At 38.9% G+C, this 18,554-nt stretch overlaps 2 long non-coding RNA genes across 2 annotated transcripts in view; one reads left to right on the top strand and one right to left on the bottom strand.

Moving 5' to 3' along the window:
• LOC125486460 overlaps window positions 1-11,514 on the bottom strand; it is an 18,723-nt gene extending 7,209 nt beyond the window's left edge. Inside the window, exon 1 of the long non-coding RNA XR_007265120.1 lies at window positions 11,133-11,514. This is a non-coding gene — a long non-coding RNA (uncharacterized LOC125486460). The remainder of the gene's footprint in view (window positions 1-11,132) is intronic.
• The window catches only part of LOC125486461, a 50,814-nt gene continuing 37,935 nt past the window's right edge, over window positions 5,676-18,554 (top strand). The window contains exons 1-2 of the long non-coding RNA XR_007265121.1: window positions 5,676-5,742; window positions 5,866-5,918. This is a non-coding gene — a long non-coding RNA (uncharacterized LOC125486461). The remainder of the gene's footprint in view (window positions 5,743-5,865; window positions 5,919-18,554) is intronic.

Raw genomic sequence — 18,554 nt, 5'->3', positions numbered from 1 at the left:
GCATCATAGGAGCAGAGAGGCTGACGTTTCGGGCCTAGACCCTTCCGTCAGCCTCTCTGCTCCTATGATGCTGCTTGGCCTGCTGTGTTCATCCAGCCCTGCACCTTGTTGTCTCAGTAGATATTTTGTTTTGTGTTTTGCAAGCACAAACTGTGGAGTCTGTAGTTCTGCACTGTTGTGAAATTTAGCATTCTTATACTTGGCCAGATGAGTGCAAGACTATATGGTTTAGAAACATGTCCCTCTTTTGAAAAAGCTTCAAATTCTGTGTCCTCAAGCAACTACTTGAGAATAGTCAAATAAGTGGAAATTATCTGCCAGGTCAATTCCTATGTTTGTATGGAATCTGCAGAAGTAGGTGCATTGATTTCTTTGAAGTGAGGAGCTTTTATCTATGAAGGAGAGCTGTTCTCTTTCCCTGTCTGTAAGTCGGTCCCTCTTTTTTACTTATTTCTTTCTTATCAGAGCTTATACTCAAATCTGGATCCTTCCTGCCTTATAAATTTCCTGGCATGTTGCAATTTCCCGCAAGAGATGATTACATACAGAATGTGGTATGGTTTCTTGTCACTGATAATCATTAATGTGCTAATTCTTTAGATAAAGGATCAAACAGCTTCAGCTTCTGGCGGCACAGACAAATTTACCAGATCTTCCTGGATTAATGACTGGAATTATTAGCATTCTTTTAGAAAATAGCATAAATTCTCCTTCAGTTTACTCTGTTGTTTCATCTAAAGACCTCAGTTGGTACTGGAGTATGTTTCAATGGGCTGCAGTCCAAGTGTTAGTTCAGAAAGGCTGCAAAGACAGGCTATTTATCATGGGGACATCACAACTAAACCCAATTCCATGTCCTCCATTCATACCTGCGTAGTTCTAAACAAGCTAAACTATCACCAACATAACATGTAATGCTGACAGGTCAGTCCAAGTAATGACTTGTTCTGGAATGAAGGGCTGAGACTCAAGTGTCCAAGTAAGTTTGTGTGGGCACAACAGGAAGCAACTATGATTTCTTCACATCTCTTACAACATTGAAAGGAGAATTAAGTGTTTATTGTGTAGGTTTTGGAAGTAGATCAGTCAAAGCCACCTTTTTTCTCACAATGTTCTATATAAAACTAGCTTCCTGCTTCTTAATCAAGAATGTCTATTAAACATTTTGTGATCAACTATCTCTCAACCAGGAAGGCTGCTGCTAATTGGTGTCTCCCAAAAGCTAAATGTGAGTCCATATTGTAGTTTACATCACCTAATCATATTACTGAATTATCTGTATCAGCTGCAGAATCATTATCAACTGTGGGATAAATAATCAGGTCCACATGAACTGTTTTTTATGACAGGTAGGCTTTGTTGTTTATTAAACAATCTCTCTTGAATACATTTGTTTGTCTAATAAATGGGAAAATAAATCCACTGCATTTCAACATTGTTGAATTGTGATTGTCTTTCTTACAACAATGAAATAATAGCCAGTTCCAACAAATGCAGTCTTTGTATCATTGTAATAGTTAATTTTCTTCTAAATATTTAGCTTTTTAATTATGGCAAAGCACACTGCCAGTCCTTCACATTGCACATTTATTGTGATTTTATTTGTTACACTTCTAAAGATGCAAGGTGCATCAGACAGCTTGCGTGCACAAATAAATCTTCTTGATATTAATAATGTTGAAAATAAAACAAGTTTTCAGTGAAACTGTTAGGGAACAACTGTTAATGAAACTGTTATGAAACATTTATGAAAATGAGTTATGGTCTACAAGAAACCAGCCACTGTGCTTGTTAGAACAAATGAGTTTGACAATCTATGATTGATGGCATAGTTCAAACAGTAATATTAAACAGTGAAAATCAAAGTCCCGATTTTAACCCAGTTGAACAGCGCAAAAGGAATGGATGGGAAGTTAACATGGTGAAAGATGGGGTGGAATTTATGTTGCATTTCGCTCTGTGTTATTGTCAGTTGCTAGCATTCACTTGTTCTGTAGCTTCTTGCCCTATCTAGGCAGATCCCTAATCAGAATAGGAATGTCATGGCCTTGTGATATGATTGGTACCTCAAAACAATTATAACTCCTGCCTTACTCTGAATCCCCCGTATTAGTTACTTTTTAACATTTTGTTAAAGTTACTTCTGATCCAGGAGGAGGAAGACTTCTCATTATCTAACAAGAAAATCCTGAGCTTCCACTTGCATCGTGATTGAGGCCTTTTGGAGTTTATGACATTTCAGAATCTTAATCTTGTTTTCAATAGAAGATTCTTGGGAACTGAAATATGATCAAGTCTTGTGTTTTATAATGAAACAAATTTGCACAGGTTTAAAATGAAAGATCACAGGCTTCAGGCTTTGAAGAAAGTATATTAAAGCCAGATGAATTAGTAACTGAATGGAAGTGTCATTACACAATCACTAAATGGAAAGAAACTGCAGAATACTGTAACACAAAAGGACTTAGGGGTACTTGTGCATGAACACTGAAAGCTAGCACACAGGTGCAGCAGGTAATCAGGACAGTAAATGGAATGTTAGCCTTTCTTTCAAGGTAGTTTGAGTATAAGAGTAGGGAAGTCTTAATGCAGCTGGACAAGTTGCTAGTGAGACCACGTCTGGAGTATTGTAAGCAGTTTTTGGTCCCCTTATTTAAAGAAAGATATCATTTCGTTGGAGGCAGTACAGAGAATGTTCACTTAGATGATTCACAGGATGGAAGGATTGTCTTATGAGCAAAGGCTAAACAGGTTGGGAGTCTACTCACTGGAGTTTAGAAGAATGAGAGGTGATCTCATTGAAACATACAGGATTTTTAAGGGGCTTAACAGGGCAAATGCTCAGAGGATATTTACCCTCATGGGAGAACCAGAAGACATAGTCTCAGAATAAAGGGATGCCAATTTAAGACTTTCTTCCCTGAGGGTTGCAAATCTTTGGAACTCCTTTCCACAGAGAACTGCGGGGGCAGAATCCTTGTGTATATGTAAGGCTGAGATAGATAGATTCTTTATCAGTGGGGGATTCAAGGGTGAGAGAAGAGGGAAGGAAAGTGGACATGAGGAGTATTGCATCAGCCGTGATGTATTCAGTCATGGAGAAGACTCGAAGACCAAAATGGCCAACTCCTGTTTCTATTTCTTATGGTCTTATGGTATAATGTAGGAATACAGAAGCAAAAGTAGGCCATTTTGCCCCTTGAACGTATGCCACTATGCAATAAGATCATTACTGATCTGGTAGTGGTCGCAACTCTACTTTTCTATCTGCGCCCCCATAACTCTTGACTCCCTATCTGTCTCAATCAGCCTCAAACCAGTAAAAAGGATGTATTAATTGTCCAATGGTTCTCATGATCCACAAACAAGCTTCCATTGACGGTCTTTGTGAGGCCTATCACAATTGTCCCATCGCCCAGACCTTATCTGTTTGCCCATTCAATGTTGAAGTTGATTAATCTCCCAAATTGTCATAACTGATGAATTGGTGTTGACATTTAAACAAGATCCAAAGCAGAAAATGATCAACTTTTGAGCAAATAGAGCAATTACTACAGAACAAAACAAAAGTTAAAGATCACCCTCAAGATATTCAATTTCAATTGCTTTCCTTTTGCTTGTACAAAATACACATATTTAGATCTTGGGCCATATAGGTACACCTCTTGATACAAAATGCCCCAATCATATACAAGTGCCCAGCATCATGGTATTCAATAGAATATCTAAAGCAGACTTGAAACTTTGTTGAGTTAAGTAGTTTTATATGGTTTATCAATAATAATCATTCTGTAACATTTTTTTTTTAACAACTGTAATGTCAAAGTTGGATTGCAAAGCATGATGGTCAGGATCACTAAAAGATATCAATTTGCTGCTTTTGGAATGTAAGTGGTGAAATTAGCCATGCTGAAAAAGGGGAAGTTATACAGAGAGAAATGGACCCCACCAACAACTTGATCTGGTTCATTGCAGGGGCAACGGATATAATAGCAGATTCTATGCTTGAAAAGATAGAACAGTTAACCCAATATATTGAGAAAAAAAACCCAAAGAACTGCAGATGCTGTAAATCTGAAACAAAACATAAATTGCTGGAAAAATTCAGCAGGTCTGCCAGCATCAGTGGAGAGAAAGCAGAGTTAATGTTTTGGGTCCAGTGACCCTTCTTCAGAAATGTTAACTGTGCTTTCTCACCATAGATGCTGCCAAACCTGCTGAGTTTCTCCAGCAATTTATGCTTTTGTTCCGAATATATTGAAATTGCTTGAGTAAACACTGGTTCTGTGTAAGAAAATTAAATGAGATCATGAAGACAGAATATGGAGCAATTGTTTGCAGAAAATAAAGGCTACAATGAATATGAAACTGCAGTTTGGTAGCTAAGCTATTTCATTTTAGAAATGTATTTAATGTAATTATTTGTTGTATTTCATTGTTAAGCTATTAATAGAAATGTTAATATTAGAACCATTGTATAAAAGGGAAACACCTGCAAAGGTCAAAGTGTTGGGGCAAGAGATGGGAGGATGATGATGAGAGAGGGGCACAGGGGTGGGGCATGTTATGGTCTATCAATGACATCCGCTTGATCTAATTATATTAACCAGCATAAACTACAGTCTAATATGGAATGGTAGGGGTCTCTTGATGAGAATAAATGGAAAGTGTTATTGGACATCATTGACACACACCTAGAGAGGCAAACTATAGTCAACAGAACACAAGAAGAAAAGAGGAAGAGGAGACTTTGCCCTCAAAAATCTTGGAATCCCTCAAAAATCAATGCCCTGGCCCATTGTTGTTGTGAAGTATTAACTTTATATTTCTGTGTGATACTTAATAAACTGTTTAGCTTATTTAAGGTACATATTTGGAGGTTAGAATTCGTAAAGAGCTCTGAGCAAGAGGGTTTGGGGTATCCACTGTCTCACATAGATTATCATATTCTGTGGTCTGTCACTGTAGGACACCTTCCAACTTGCTGAAGATAATGACCTGTAAAGGTCACCACCTGAAAGACACTAGACATTTATTGGGTTAGTTACATTGATTATAATTGAAGAAGAGAATGAAAAGATAAACGTTTCTGTTAGAACTATAATATGGCAGTAAGTATGAAATGTATTTGTACTCAATGTGATTTGGTCATAAGATGAAAGCATATCAGAACTGTTTGTTAATATATTGAGAGAGTACATTTTATTTTGTTGTACTTTTTTTTTTACTAGTTTTTCCCACTGGCAAAACTGAATACATTTCAACAGCTTCAATATTGCCATGCAAAATATTGTCGTAAAGAGGTAAATAAGTTGTTGGGTGACCCAATGCATCACTTAGCAACTGGTTCAGAAACAAACTACAGGTCCAGAGGTTGGTCAAAAATAGAAAATAAATGTATTGAGATCTGTTATCATCTGATTTTCACTTGTTTTCTTCCTCTGGAGTAAACAATTTCTCTGATTCACAAGCAGGAAATTAAGTAACCAACCTCTGGACCTGTAGTTTATTTTTGAAACATTTGCTAATAATTTATTTGCTTCTCTATGGTAATATTTTACATGTGATAATCTTAAAGCTGTTGAAATGTGTTCAGTTTTGCCAGCAGACCAATCCAATCCAATGACAAGGCCAGTCACAGGAAGCAGCCATCTTTCCTTCATTGGTCAAGGGTCAGAATTTGAAGTTACTGCAATGAATTGCCAACCTTTTTACATAAGGCTTCTGTTCCTAGCAAAGCTGGTAAGTATCTAGCTGTTGAGTTGACTGGAGTCTACTTAATATAAACTCCTTGCCAGTTCCTATAGAGTAATTCTTTGGCAGTTGCTACTCTAAATTTGAAAACAAAACTGTTTTCCTTTTCAGAAAATTGAGCGATGAAATTCTTCACTAAGAAATTCGGAGGAGTGGATATCAGGGTAAGAAATCTAAATATGCTGACCACTAAAATTATCAACTTAAAGAATTTCACCCAAAGATTGCCATGGAAACACTATGAATTGGCTTTAGCTTCTAGGCAATTATGTCGTTATGTACATCTGGGTGAAATTGGTTGGGAATCTAAGTTACAACAAGATTGCTTGCTTTACCCTCTGACTGATTTCCCCCTCAGAGTGAAGTAGGCAGGTCAATGCTGTTGCTTAATCAGTAGTTAACACATGTAGTGAATAAAATCTAATTATAAACAGCCCTTTTTACCTGGAGTAAAGTTTTAAGCGATGACTTGTAAAGTAATACAGCACTAGATGCATGGGAATTCAGTGTTCTTACCAGTTTTAGGTTGCTGTTTAATCACTTCAATTTACAGTTTGAGATGAAATTTATCAGTTTAAAAGTAATCTCACAAGGGTTTTTATGTTAAAAGAAATCTTTTGATAAGATGACTAACTGAATTTTTAAGGAGATTGTAGTAATTATGAAAGAATTTTCAGAAAGTATTCAATAAGGCATTACACAATGGATTTATTACAAAAATGGTTAATACACATTGGACATAACAGATTTGGATAAATGGGCTTTTATTCTGGTTTGAGGGTGTGAGGTTGTGTAGGTGAGGGGTTAGTTATCACTTACTTTTGATCACCATTCACCACCTTAAACAATAATTTCCATCACCACCTGCACACATAATAGCTGCAATGTGTACCATCAACAAGATGCACAGTAACTTAACAAGTCACCTTCAATAGCACTTTTCTGAGTCATATCCTCTACCACCTTGAAAGATAAGGGCATCAGGTGCATTCCTTTCAGGTTTTCCTCTAAGCCACTCACCATGTGGACTTGTAACTGTATTTACCATTCCTTCATATTGCTGGGTCAAAATACGTGAAACTGCCTCTGTTACAGCACTGTGGATGTACCTACATGCCATGAACTGCAGAAGTTCAAGTAGGTATCATATTACGATCTTCTCATGGGTAATAAGCAATGGACATCAAATGCTGACCCAAAGTGCTTTTGGCAGAGTCTAGGAGATGGATTTGCTGACCACAGGACTGGGAATTCACTGGAGGAATTCCTCCAATCAGCCACTCAAAAACTCCAGGTGATAATACTGATCAAAGAGAAATATCTGATTACTGAGAACTCAAAAGATAACTGAAAATAATCGCTGACTTGAGATACTGAGACTATTTCACTGAAACAAGGCTGAGATGAGATTTAGTTGAGAGTTTTGAATACTGTCTGGTTCTGACAGGATGATTTGAGAATATCTATTTCCTTCTCATCACAGAGTCACATGCTGAGAAAGTCAGTTTCTAATTGTTCTTGCAAGAGAATCTGTGAACAGAATTTTGCCCAAATCTCAGTTGCCACAGTTTTCATTGTTCCATCATTATTGCAAAAATGGGAATATCATTTTCTCACCATGTGTTATTTGGAGGATCTGCAGAGCGAGCGAAAGAGGGATTAAAGGTGAATTTAATAGCATCGGAAGTCCACCAACCAGAGGTTACTTACTCTACCTACTTGCATATGTGCCTTAAAATATCATTTTCTTATTTTTTTATTCATTCATGGGATAAGGGCATCACTGGTTAGGCCAGCATTTATTGCCCATCCCTAATTGGCTGAGGGCAGTTATTGCTGTGGACCTGGAGTCACATGTAGGCCAGAACGGTTAAGGGCAGCAATTTCCTTCCCTAAAGGACATTAGTGAACCAGGTGAGCTTTCCTAACAATTGACAACGGATTCATGGTCATCAATAGATTCTTCATTCCAGATATTTATTGAATTCAAATTCCACCATCTGCTGTGGAGGGATTTGAACCTGGGCCCCCAGAGCATTATCTGGATTAACAGTCTAGTGGTAATACTACTAGGCCATCCACCTCCGCTGAATAATTGTATAACTTCATAATTAGCAGGTAGTGTTTTATTAAGAATACAGTGATGACATTGTACCATCTGTTGAACTCTGACAATCAACCAATCAGCACAACATGAGAAGCAATCTCTGCGGTGATAAATGTTACCACAACCCTGCTTTGGTATCCAGGACAGTTCCATCATAGTGTGTGAGGTTACATCATTGCAAGCTATCTCATTAATCTTTCATAACATCTACCAATGGCCAGTTCACAGATGTGTTCAGTGAGTGCCAGATATGCTGTTTACAAGATCAATTTAAAAACTCACCCCATGTGCAGCCAACAGCAAATTGAGTGGATTGCTCATGAATTTTTTAGGGCAATTGCCCTATAAAGTATTCTGTGTTTTACTTGTTTGATCACTGAATCCTAACAAATTATGTCACGGTGCCATGTTATGTTGTATTTGTGTGTGAGTGTATGAGTAGCTGCAGGGAGAAGGAAAACATAAGCATGGTACTCACCTTGTGTTACTGAGTTACTTGCTGACTGAGTCCCATGTGTTCTGAAGGAACAGCACTTCATTTAGCATGGCTCATTCACACTGAACAGGGACTGTAGACAATGGCAGTCTTTTGTTTGTGTCCACTCCCGCCTGATGAGCGAGGTGCTGAGTCAATGCAGACTCTGTACATCCCAGGACACTGTGACGGAACTGTGCTGGATACTAAAGCAGGATTGAGACTGCAGGAGTGGGGGGGCATCCTCTACTGGTGACTGTGATGTGACAGTGCTTTGAACTTCTATGCAAATGGCTCTTTCCAGTGAGTGATGAGTGACCTGTGGGGGATCTTTGAGATACTTGCTCACAAATACATCAGGACCGTGACCATTGCATGTGTAAGACCAAACTGGTCCAGTTTTCTGCCCCCATGATTAGTTCAGTGCTGCAGCCTGGACAGTAAGATTCAGGAGCCTAGCTGACTTCCTCCAGGTGCAGAGTGCCATTGAATGCACACACACGGCACTGAGAGGGCTATGTCGCTGCATCCCAGAATCTGTCAACAGGAAGGAGTTCTATTTGATTGATATCCAGGCTTCTACATCCTAGAACACCCTCCTGTTATCTGGAATTTTGTCCAATGGCCTTACCACATTGGTTACTGGGTGCTAAGGGCTTCCCACTGTGACCAAGGCTCATGACACCATTATGCAAGCCCCTAACAGATGCAGAACACAGCAGATCCAATGCTGCTCATTCTTTGACCAGTGCTGTGATGGATTCACCTAACCCTTCCAGCTTTCTCTATAGGTGGTGAAACTCCATTGTTGGTTAAGCATCTGATATGCAACACATATGATCTTCCCATGCTCAGAGCTATGTGTCAGGGGAATAGGTTCCTAATGTGAGATCGAGGATAAACTGAAATCAATTTATGACAGGGATGGCTCTGTGTCAAAACAAGTTGTTGCTCAGTGGTCTGAATGAACAGGCAGAGCAATCCATTTGTCAAAGCCCTTTATATAAGAACTTTGATGAAGAAACTGGTAGTCAGATTTGTGTCTGACTATCTGGAACATTAGAGTGATTACCTTATAGCAAGGCAAATGTTTGAAATAGAGCTGATGGGAAACTTCTAAAGCTTGGAAGAATAGTTGATAGACAATATTATCTGGATGTTAGGTAGAAAAGTCAACAACAAACTTGTATATCCAAGTATGAGAGAGAGAGAAGCAAACTGTTAATGTTGAAATTCAGACTCCAGTTCATTGTAGTCCATTAAAAAGCCATCCATTTGCACAGTGTTTGAGTCAAACCTCACAGAATCTACAGTCAGTGAGTAATGGTTGTGTTTTTGTTGTCATCAGAACAATAGAACATTTTATGAATAACTGTCCTGGTCACCAACTGCTCAGGAGGATTTCTTGATACATTGTGTCTACTAGAAAGGACTTGATTCAGTATTTACTAATTCATTAGCAGCTGCTTTCATTGAGAAGGTTATAATTGGAATCTCCTCTTTGTGGTCATTTAACTCAAAGACACTATCCTACATTGTATAATCAACATTTTAATTCTTTTTTTCTATTCCCTCATAGGATGTAGACATCAGTGGCCGGCCATCATTTATTGCCTGCCCCTAGTTTTCCTTGAGAAGGTGGCAGCAGACTGCCTTCTTGAATCGCTGCAGGCCATGTGCTGCAGGTAGATCCTCAATGGCTTTAGGGAAAGAATTCCAGGATTTTGACCCAGCAACAGTGAGGGAACTAATATCAACCATTTAAAATGATTAGATAATTCCATTAGATAAACTACTGGCAAGCAGAAACTTTAGACATCAATTTCTGCAAGTATTGAGATTGATTCTTTACGGCAGGCTCAATGATCTGACACTTGAACAAAAGATTTCTGTAATGTTCCAAGGCATGATTAATGATTAACCTTTTCATTGATGAACTCTGAACAGATAGACTTGTCACTGGGGCTGGACTTCTTTTGCTTGGCTTCAGATAACCCCACCAGCCATTGTTCTAGTGCGTTGCATGGTCAAGCGGCAGTTGTTTAACCAGTTTTCTATGCTCGTAAACTACTTGATTAAACTATGCAATGATCCTACTTACAATCGGGAAGACCTAAGTCTTGGTCCTCACCGTTGTGCCTGAAGGAGAAACACACAAACTTCAGCTCAATGTACGTGAATATCTCTTGAGCTCTAAAGCACAAAGTCATGTACTTCCTTGACCAAAAATTGTACCATCTGCAAATTGTGAATTTATTACTTTACACACTTACTGATGAAATGTATTTACTGTGACAATTTTTTAAAAACTTTAACATTATCCCATTGCATTCTTCAGATACAAAATTCTGTTACTCGTGAACTGTGTTTGACTTTATACTTGAGTAAGTCAAGAACAAAGATTATACAGTAACGGTTGACAAATTACAAATGTGCTGTTTGAATTCATTTGTTTCCATTGACATCATTCCTACAGTAAAATTACACAACAGCTGCTGATACTGTATTATGGTGATGAAACAATAATCTGTCTACCTCAAAATACAGTGACCAGAAATATCTACTGTCTGAAATTTACAGCAGAACATGTACTGATGTTTCATGCTAATTGGACTCTGTAAAATGCAATAGAGAATGCATGGATTGGTACTAAAAAGCTTGTAGAATAGTGTTGTGGGTAAATGACCAAAAGTTACCTTTAATTCAGCCTCTTATTAAGAAACCTCACAGAGACAATCAAACACTGAAACTGTACTTTAAATGTTATTAAGATTCCTCGAGTAAGCAAGTACAAACCTGCAACCCAGCTTAGCTATTACCCGAGTAATGGTGAAATCTGGCCAGGATTTCAAGAAACTGTGATCTGGCTCTGGAAGTCTCCAGGGTTCAGTCCTTCTGTTCTTCGAAGCTCTGCTGTTGAGTTGTTCTAATGTTGGATTCTTATACAGTTTTCTTTCTTTCAACTTTGTGGTGTGACATTATTGATAATTCTTTAGATTCTTTCTTCCCCAACGTTAATTTTACTTTCAGAGACCTCAAGTCCTCTACTGGTCTTCCCACTAAAAATACCTTCTTTGTTCCTTGTTACATTTAGGGTTAGCTGTGTGTTTAAAAAGTAGCTTTTTCCTGCAATTAACTCCTTTTCTTCAGAGCATTGCTTCAGCAGGCAAGTCTTAATTGTCCATTTGTCACAAGGCAGCAGATTATCAAATAAGTGTTATCACTTCTCTCCCAGGAAACTGCTGGTTTGTATTGTTTATGTAGCTCCTTCTTCCCAGAGATGGTTAATTCACGTGTTGCTGTAACTCCTCTTAATAAGTTTCTAGTTGTTCCTTTCATCTCAAGAAGCAGTTTATTCTAAAAAGAATTATTGCTCTTTCTTTCAATCCATGTGTAACAGTTTATCTTTGTTGATTTTTACAAGGCATGAACAGTTATTAAAATTCTGTAGTTTACATTGTCACAATGGGTATATAATTTTAGAAATGAATTTCAAGTTAGCTAGCTGAAAGAATATGGAGATCACTTCCTTTTCGAAAAAATAGGATGCAGAGGCATGGTTTCACAAATTGCTAAAAACAATAATGTAGTAACTGTGGCTCTAAAAAATGCAAACAAAATACTGTGGTTCATTTTTAGAGTGATAGAATTGAAAGTTAGGGGCATTATATTAAAGTTATCAAAACTTATTGAGAGCATATTTGGAATGCTGTGCGCAGTTTTAATCAGCTTATTATGAAAGGGACACAGCAGCACAGGAGAAAGTACAAAAAAGTTTCACAAGCATAATATCAGAACTTATATTTTTATTTTAGAAATCAAGAAACATACAAGCATGCACAGTAGGAGCAGGAATAGACCATTGACCCCTCAAACCTGTTCCTTGGGCTGAAGCCTGATAGAATGGGATTATTTCCTGCAGGAAGGAGGTCTTTGATATCATGAACAGATTTGACAAAGTAGACTAGAGAAGTTTCAGCTTTAGGGTGGTGCCAAAACAAGTGTCAATAATGTAAAATAGTCTCTGATAAATCCAACAGAGATAAAGCGACTTGACCCAAGTGTGGTAAGAATGAGGAACTCACTACCACAAGACACAGTTGAGGAAACTATCATATCTGCCTTTAAGAGGAGCTAGATCAACATGTGAGGGAGAAATGAATAGAAAAACATACTGATCGAGGTATGAAGAGGGATGGTAGTAGGCTCACATGGAGCATAAGTTGAGGCATGAGCTCCATTTGACTGAATATATCACCACTGTAGATTATTGGTGAGAAGCTGAAACTTTTTATTTTAGAAGTGATAAATGCATTTTTCCCAGAATGCATCCACTGCATACATACACATTTGGCGTCAGACAGCACATTAGAGAGAGAATGAGAATGGGGACAAGGAACAGGTGTCAGAACTGCATGCAGCAGGGAGATCAGAATACCAATCACCATGCAATGTTGATTTGACACCAGTGATTCCATTCTGGAGCTTTACATTCCAGCTAATAACAGCTAAGGCACCCCTCCCCTTTCTTTAGGGATTATCAACTACTTACAGATCAGTGCCTGCTTGACTTCTTCCATCTTCTTTTGATTCTGCAAGTGTTTGATTCTGTCTCCATAGAGTCATAGAGTTATACAACATGGAGACAGACAGTTCGGTCGAACTTGCACAAGTCTACAAGGTCTGGTGCAGCAATTGTTGAAAGAGATATTGTTGTACTGATTTCAAGGCTCCTGAACAAATTATTTGCTCTCAACCATGGATATACCAATATGGATTGCCCTACAGAATGAACAGAGGTCACATTGAGTGGGATAAGCTGTTGGAAGAGGGAGGAGTAGGAGTCAGAGAAAGGCTGTCAGCAGGAGACTATCTCCTTCCAGAGTGTTAAGGAAGCAGTGTACCTAACTGAATGTGAGGAGCAAAGTGTAAGATATCTGTACGTCATTAAGGTCATTCACATTGAAATCATCTATCTGCTGCAGCTGCAACTGCAATTTAAAGCAGGACAATAACTGCATTGCCTGTGTCTGACAAAGTGAATATGGCTCCAAGTTATTATTTTACTTGGTTCCTTCCAGGCTGTCATTGGGGATGTTAGTCATTTTTCACAGTTTGCAGTGCATTATTTCATAAATGTGGTCAATGAGGCTGAGTATTCAACGTGAACTAGCGACGTTTCAATCTGCCCCGCCAGGCATGTAGCCAGAAAGATAGCAGTTGGGGTGGGGTGCCATCAATTGCTTTTCGGCACCACTTGTCATCTGTGCCTTTTCTGGAAGGGAAATGTATTTCTCTCCTTTAACATCCAATAGTGTGTGACTATACACAGAGAAATATGCAGGTCAATAAGCAGACCTCTGTGCTTGCTGTATTGGAACCACAATGGTATACCAAAAGTGACTACTGGGCAATAAAGGCTTTTCACTGGTGCTATGGCTGATGACAGCACTGCACCACCCATGCATGTATATTTAGTATGCATACAGTGAAAACCATCCTGGCACACCAGATTCATAGAATCACAGAGATGTACAGCACAGAAACAGACCCTTTGGTCCAAATTATCCCAAATTAATCCCAAATTAATCTAAGCTCATTTGTCAGCATTTGGCCCATATCCCTCTAAACCCTTCCTATTCATGTACTCATCCAGGTGCCTTTTATAAGTTATAATTGTACAGCCTCCAACATTTCTCTGGCAGCTCATTCAATACACACACTACCCTCTGTGTGAAAAAATTGCCCCTTAGGTCCCTTTTAAATCTTTCCCCTCTCACTTTACACCTAAGTCCTCTAGTTTTGGACTCCCCTATCCTGGGAAAAAGATCTTGGCTATTCACCCTATCCATGCCCTTCATGATTTTATAAACCTCTATAAGGTCACCCCTCAACCTCTGATGCTCCAGGGAAAATAGCCCCAGCCTATTGAGCCTCTTCTCTATAGCTCAAACACTCCAACCCCAGCAACATCCTTGTAAATCTTTTCTGAACCCTTTCAAGTTTAACAACAACTAAACGTGTTGGGAATGTGTAATGAAATGACCACTTAAGCAACGTTTCTGCTGCTTGGGCTGTTCTGACAGAACTTCACTGTTCTTGACAGGGTGGGTAACAAGACTCAGGGTGTTCCTCCACAAGTGACAGAACATTGCTTTCAGAAGGGCAAAGCCCTTGCAGCCAGTTATATTGTGAGCAGCTGAGGAGAAGGGGCATTAGGATGAGCAGGAAAGGAGCACACATTCTTTTCAGCTCTGATGATTGTGAAAACCCAAGTGTGGTACTGGTATCTACAACTCAAGTTCCCTATTCGCTTACAGTCCTAAATATTGCCTTCCCTCTGGTATGGAGTTGCCAGCTGTCTTTTTTTAAAATTCATTCATGAGATGTGGGCATTGCCAGCCAGGCCAGCATTTATTACCCATCCATAGTTGAGAATCAACCATATTGCTGTGGGTTCAGAGTCAATGGTAGCAGTTTCCTTTTCTAAAGAACACAGTGAACCAGATGGGGTTTCCAACAAGCAACAACAGTTTCATAGCCATCATTAGACTCTTAATTCCAGATTTTATTGAATTCAAATTACACCATCTACCATGGTGGGATTTGAACCCTGTTCCCCAGAACATTACCTGGTTCTCTGGATTAATAGTCTGGTGATAATACCATGAGACCATCACTTCCCCTGAAGGAACTCGGTAACACTACATTAAAAAAAAATTGTGTGCTTTGATCTCTCACTCATTTTTCAATGCTGTCAATATTAGCACCCAACCGCGCTCTAATTCAATATCATGAGAGTTTATTCTTTAGATAGTATCCACACCCATTTAATCTCCTATGGGAAAGTTCTTCAATAACTCTCCCTGCTTTCCTAAGGGAAAAAAACCCTCAAATTTCTATTAACATTACAGCTTACATTTTTCACCTGTGAGTGATCACCCAGACATTTCCTTCAGCGCCGGCAGTTCTGTTACTGTCTTTCAGAATACCATTAAGAGGTACATCTATCTCCTAATCCTCTATAAAGTTATGGCTGCATCACACAAAAATATAGCACATGAACCAATCACCTCTGTATAAGCTGTAGCTGAACTGCATGCTCAAAGTCTTAACGCAGAATATTTGTACTGAAGTTTTACTCATCACTCGATAGTGCCTACTTTTTTCTGTGCTAAGAACACAACCCCAAGTTTAAACATAAAGTCAGCTGTCACATATTAGGCCATTAGGCCATGGGAAAGTTCTAGGGGTGCCCTTTGACGTCCCTCAGACAAAGTATCCAGCGTTTCTGTTCTTGGGAACAATAACATTGATTTATTGAAACATTTGTCTTTGTGTTCTGCCAGTTTGGTACTGAATATTTATTTAAATTCTTTCATGGATGCAGGAATGACTGGCAGGGCCAGCATTTGTAGCCCTCATTGCTAATGAGGACAGTTAAAATCAGCCGCACTGCTGTGAGTCTGGAGTCAGACTGTAGGCCAGACTTGGGAAGGAAAGCAGATTTCCTTCCCTAAAGGGGACTAGCAACACAGTGGGGTTTTTAGAAAAAAATCCATGCTGAGCATTTTGCAGACCTTTAATAAATCAATTTAAATTCCACAAGCTGCAATGGTGGGACTAGAATCCATATCCAAACACCATTAGCTTTGACGTCTGCATTACTAGTCTCATGACATTACCATGAGATCACATATCCCCAGTAATAGACTGCAAGATTACAACACTTAATGGTCTGAAGTCCAGAAGATGGAGAATGTGTTAGTCATATATATTAAAAACACAAAGTGCTGGAGAAACTCAGCAGGTGTGGCAATATGTGTGAGACAGAAACAGTGGTAATGTTTCAAGTCTAGCTTCTTTGAAACCCTTGGAACCATGGCTTACCAGGAAGCTTTCCTGCATAAGTGTAAGAGAAAGACTTGTGGGTGATAATCAGGTGGCTGTCTGGCCACGATGTAAAGCCACCTTCCATAGCCATCAAGTCCTGGAGGTGGACTTAAATCTAGAACCTCTGGCTCAGAGACAGAAATACAACTAACTGTGCCACAAAAAAATTGTAGATGAAGTAGTTGTTGTCTTATTCATTCATGGAATGTGGACATTGATGGCTAAGCCAGTATTTATTACTTGTCCTAATTGCCTTTAGGACTGTGATGGTCAGCTGCCTCCTTAACTGCTGAAGTTTGTAGGATGTAGGTACACCCATAATGCTATTAGGAAGAGAGTTCCATGATTTTGACCCTACTGCACTGAAGAAACAGTGATAAAACTCCAAGTCAGGATGGTGTGTAGCTTGGAGGCGCTTGTTTAAAATATGTTTTTACATCTTTCCAAACAATGAAAAAGCATTTTTGATTTTATGTTATACAGTCTATGGCCTTTAATGGGAAAGCACTTTTACTGGTAATGAAATAGATTAAGTGCTATTTCATATTCCAATTAAACTTTTATCTGTCACTGTATTTTGTTTCCTGGACGTTTTTGTTGCATTAAGTCTTCAATAGAAGTACACTTTATTCATCTTCAGCCAATTCTTAAACTTGGCGAGAAACTAAGAATTTCAACATGTGTGTCAATGCCATCTTGGTGTTGTTGCCACTGCCTTCTTTAGGTTTCCCTCACAGATTTGCCATAGCACAGATCTCCCTGTTTCTGAAATTAAAATCAGGGCATGGTGCCAATGATGTCATCAACTTTTGCATGTTTGTAGGCCCCCACCTGCCTGGTACAGTTTACTTTCATGGACGAACTTTTCCCTAAGCTAAAATGCTGTTGGACAAGAGAGCTCTAGAAATGCACAGTTACTGTGTTTGTATTGGCTGGGCTGGATTAAAATCAGGATTTGAATGTCATGTTGAATTACAAACCAAATTAGTAATGGAGCAGTGAGGTAAGACAGACCCACATTGTTAGGTTTATTTTACATGTCCTTTTGTTTGTTAAATCCATACATGTACAAATTCTAAGCAAGGCCAATAGATTTGATTGACACACAAGACTAGGACATTTTGTTCTGTGGGTGGTTGAAATTAAGCAGCTGCAATGAACCATAAAGTGCTGAACGCTTAATCTTATTTGCTCTGTTTAATCATAATATGGTTCAGTATCTATCAGCGTGTTGAAAATACGTTTTTAATATGTCAAGGTTCTATTTTATTTTTTTCTGCAAAATATTAGTTTGTTTTACAACCTGTCAGTTGTGTTCCTTGCTGTGGCATATCGCGCTGACTATGTGTCTGCTGCAGGAAGATGATTAGCAACAGGAACTCACTGCACAATTCTTACCCCTTGCTGTATGCAAATAAAATGATTGACAGCAGCACAAAGATAGAGTGAAACACTGTTACATCCCATTTCCCTAAATTGTCGACAATTTCAGCATCATAAATAGTCATTCACTTATATTTTGTTGTCATACATACATAGATTACATTTAATCAGCAATGAGTCCGAGAAATTGTCACATGCATGTATTTCTTAAATGGTAGAAACTACGGTTGTAGGCAGGACTCTTGGAATTTGTTTGAATTGAGATATGACACTTTTAACGAAATGTGTGCTCTGCCTGGTGTGGGAATGCATAGAGTCTTAGAGATGTACAGCAGTCCAACTCGTCCATGCCGACCAGATATCCTAAATTAATCTAGTCCCATTTGCCAGCATTTGGCCCATATCCCTCAAAACCTTCCTATTCATATACCCATCCAGATGCCTTTCAAATATTGTAATTGTACCAGCCTCCACCACTTCCTCTGGTAGCTCATTCCATACACGCACCACCATCTGCATGAAAAAGTTGCCCCTTAGGTCCCTTTTAAATCTTTTCCCTCTCATCTTAAAGCTATGCCCCCTCTAGTTTTGGACTTCCCCCACTCTGGGGAAAAGACCTTCTTAAGGTATAGTTGAAAATTTTTAGCTCGGGTTGTGGACATAGTTGTTCGTTGCTCGCCAAGCTGGTTGTTGTGTGGTGTGCAGATGTTTTGTTACCCTTCTAGGCAACATTATCAGTACAACCTCTAATCAAAGTGTTGGTGTTCTGCTTCATTCCAAATTTATATGATCCTGTGGTGTGATGGATCTTGTCACTTCTAGTTCTGTTGTTTTTAGCAGTGATCTGTATATGGGGTCTATTTCTATGTGTTTGTTAATGGAGTCCCATGTTGAGAGCGAGGCTTCCAGAAACTCCCTTGCATGTCTGTTGTTTGCTTGTCC

Source organism: Rhincodon typus, chromosome 29 (genome assembly GCF_021869965.1).
Source record: "Rhincodon typus isolate 14 chromosome 29, sRhiTyp1.1, whole genome shotgun sequence".
Taxonomy (NCBI): domain Eukaryota; kingdom Metazoa; phylum Chordata; class Chondrichthyes; order Orectolobiformes; family Rhincodontidae; genus Rhincodon; species Rhincodon typus.
The sequence above is the reverse complement of the archived record's forward strand: the minus strand, read 5'-3'. Positions and strand labels throughout refer to the sequence as shown.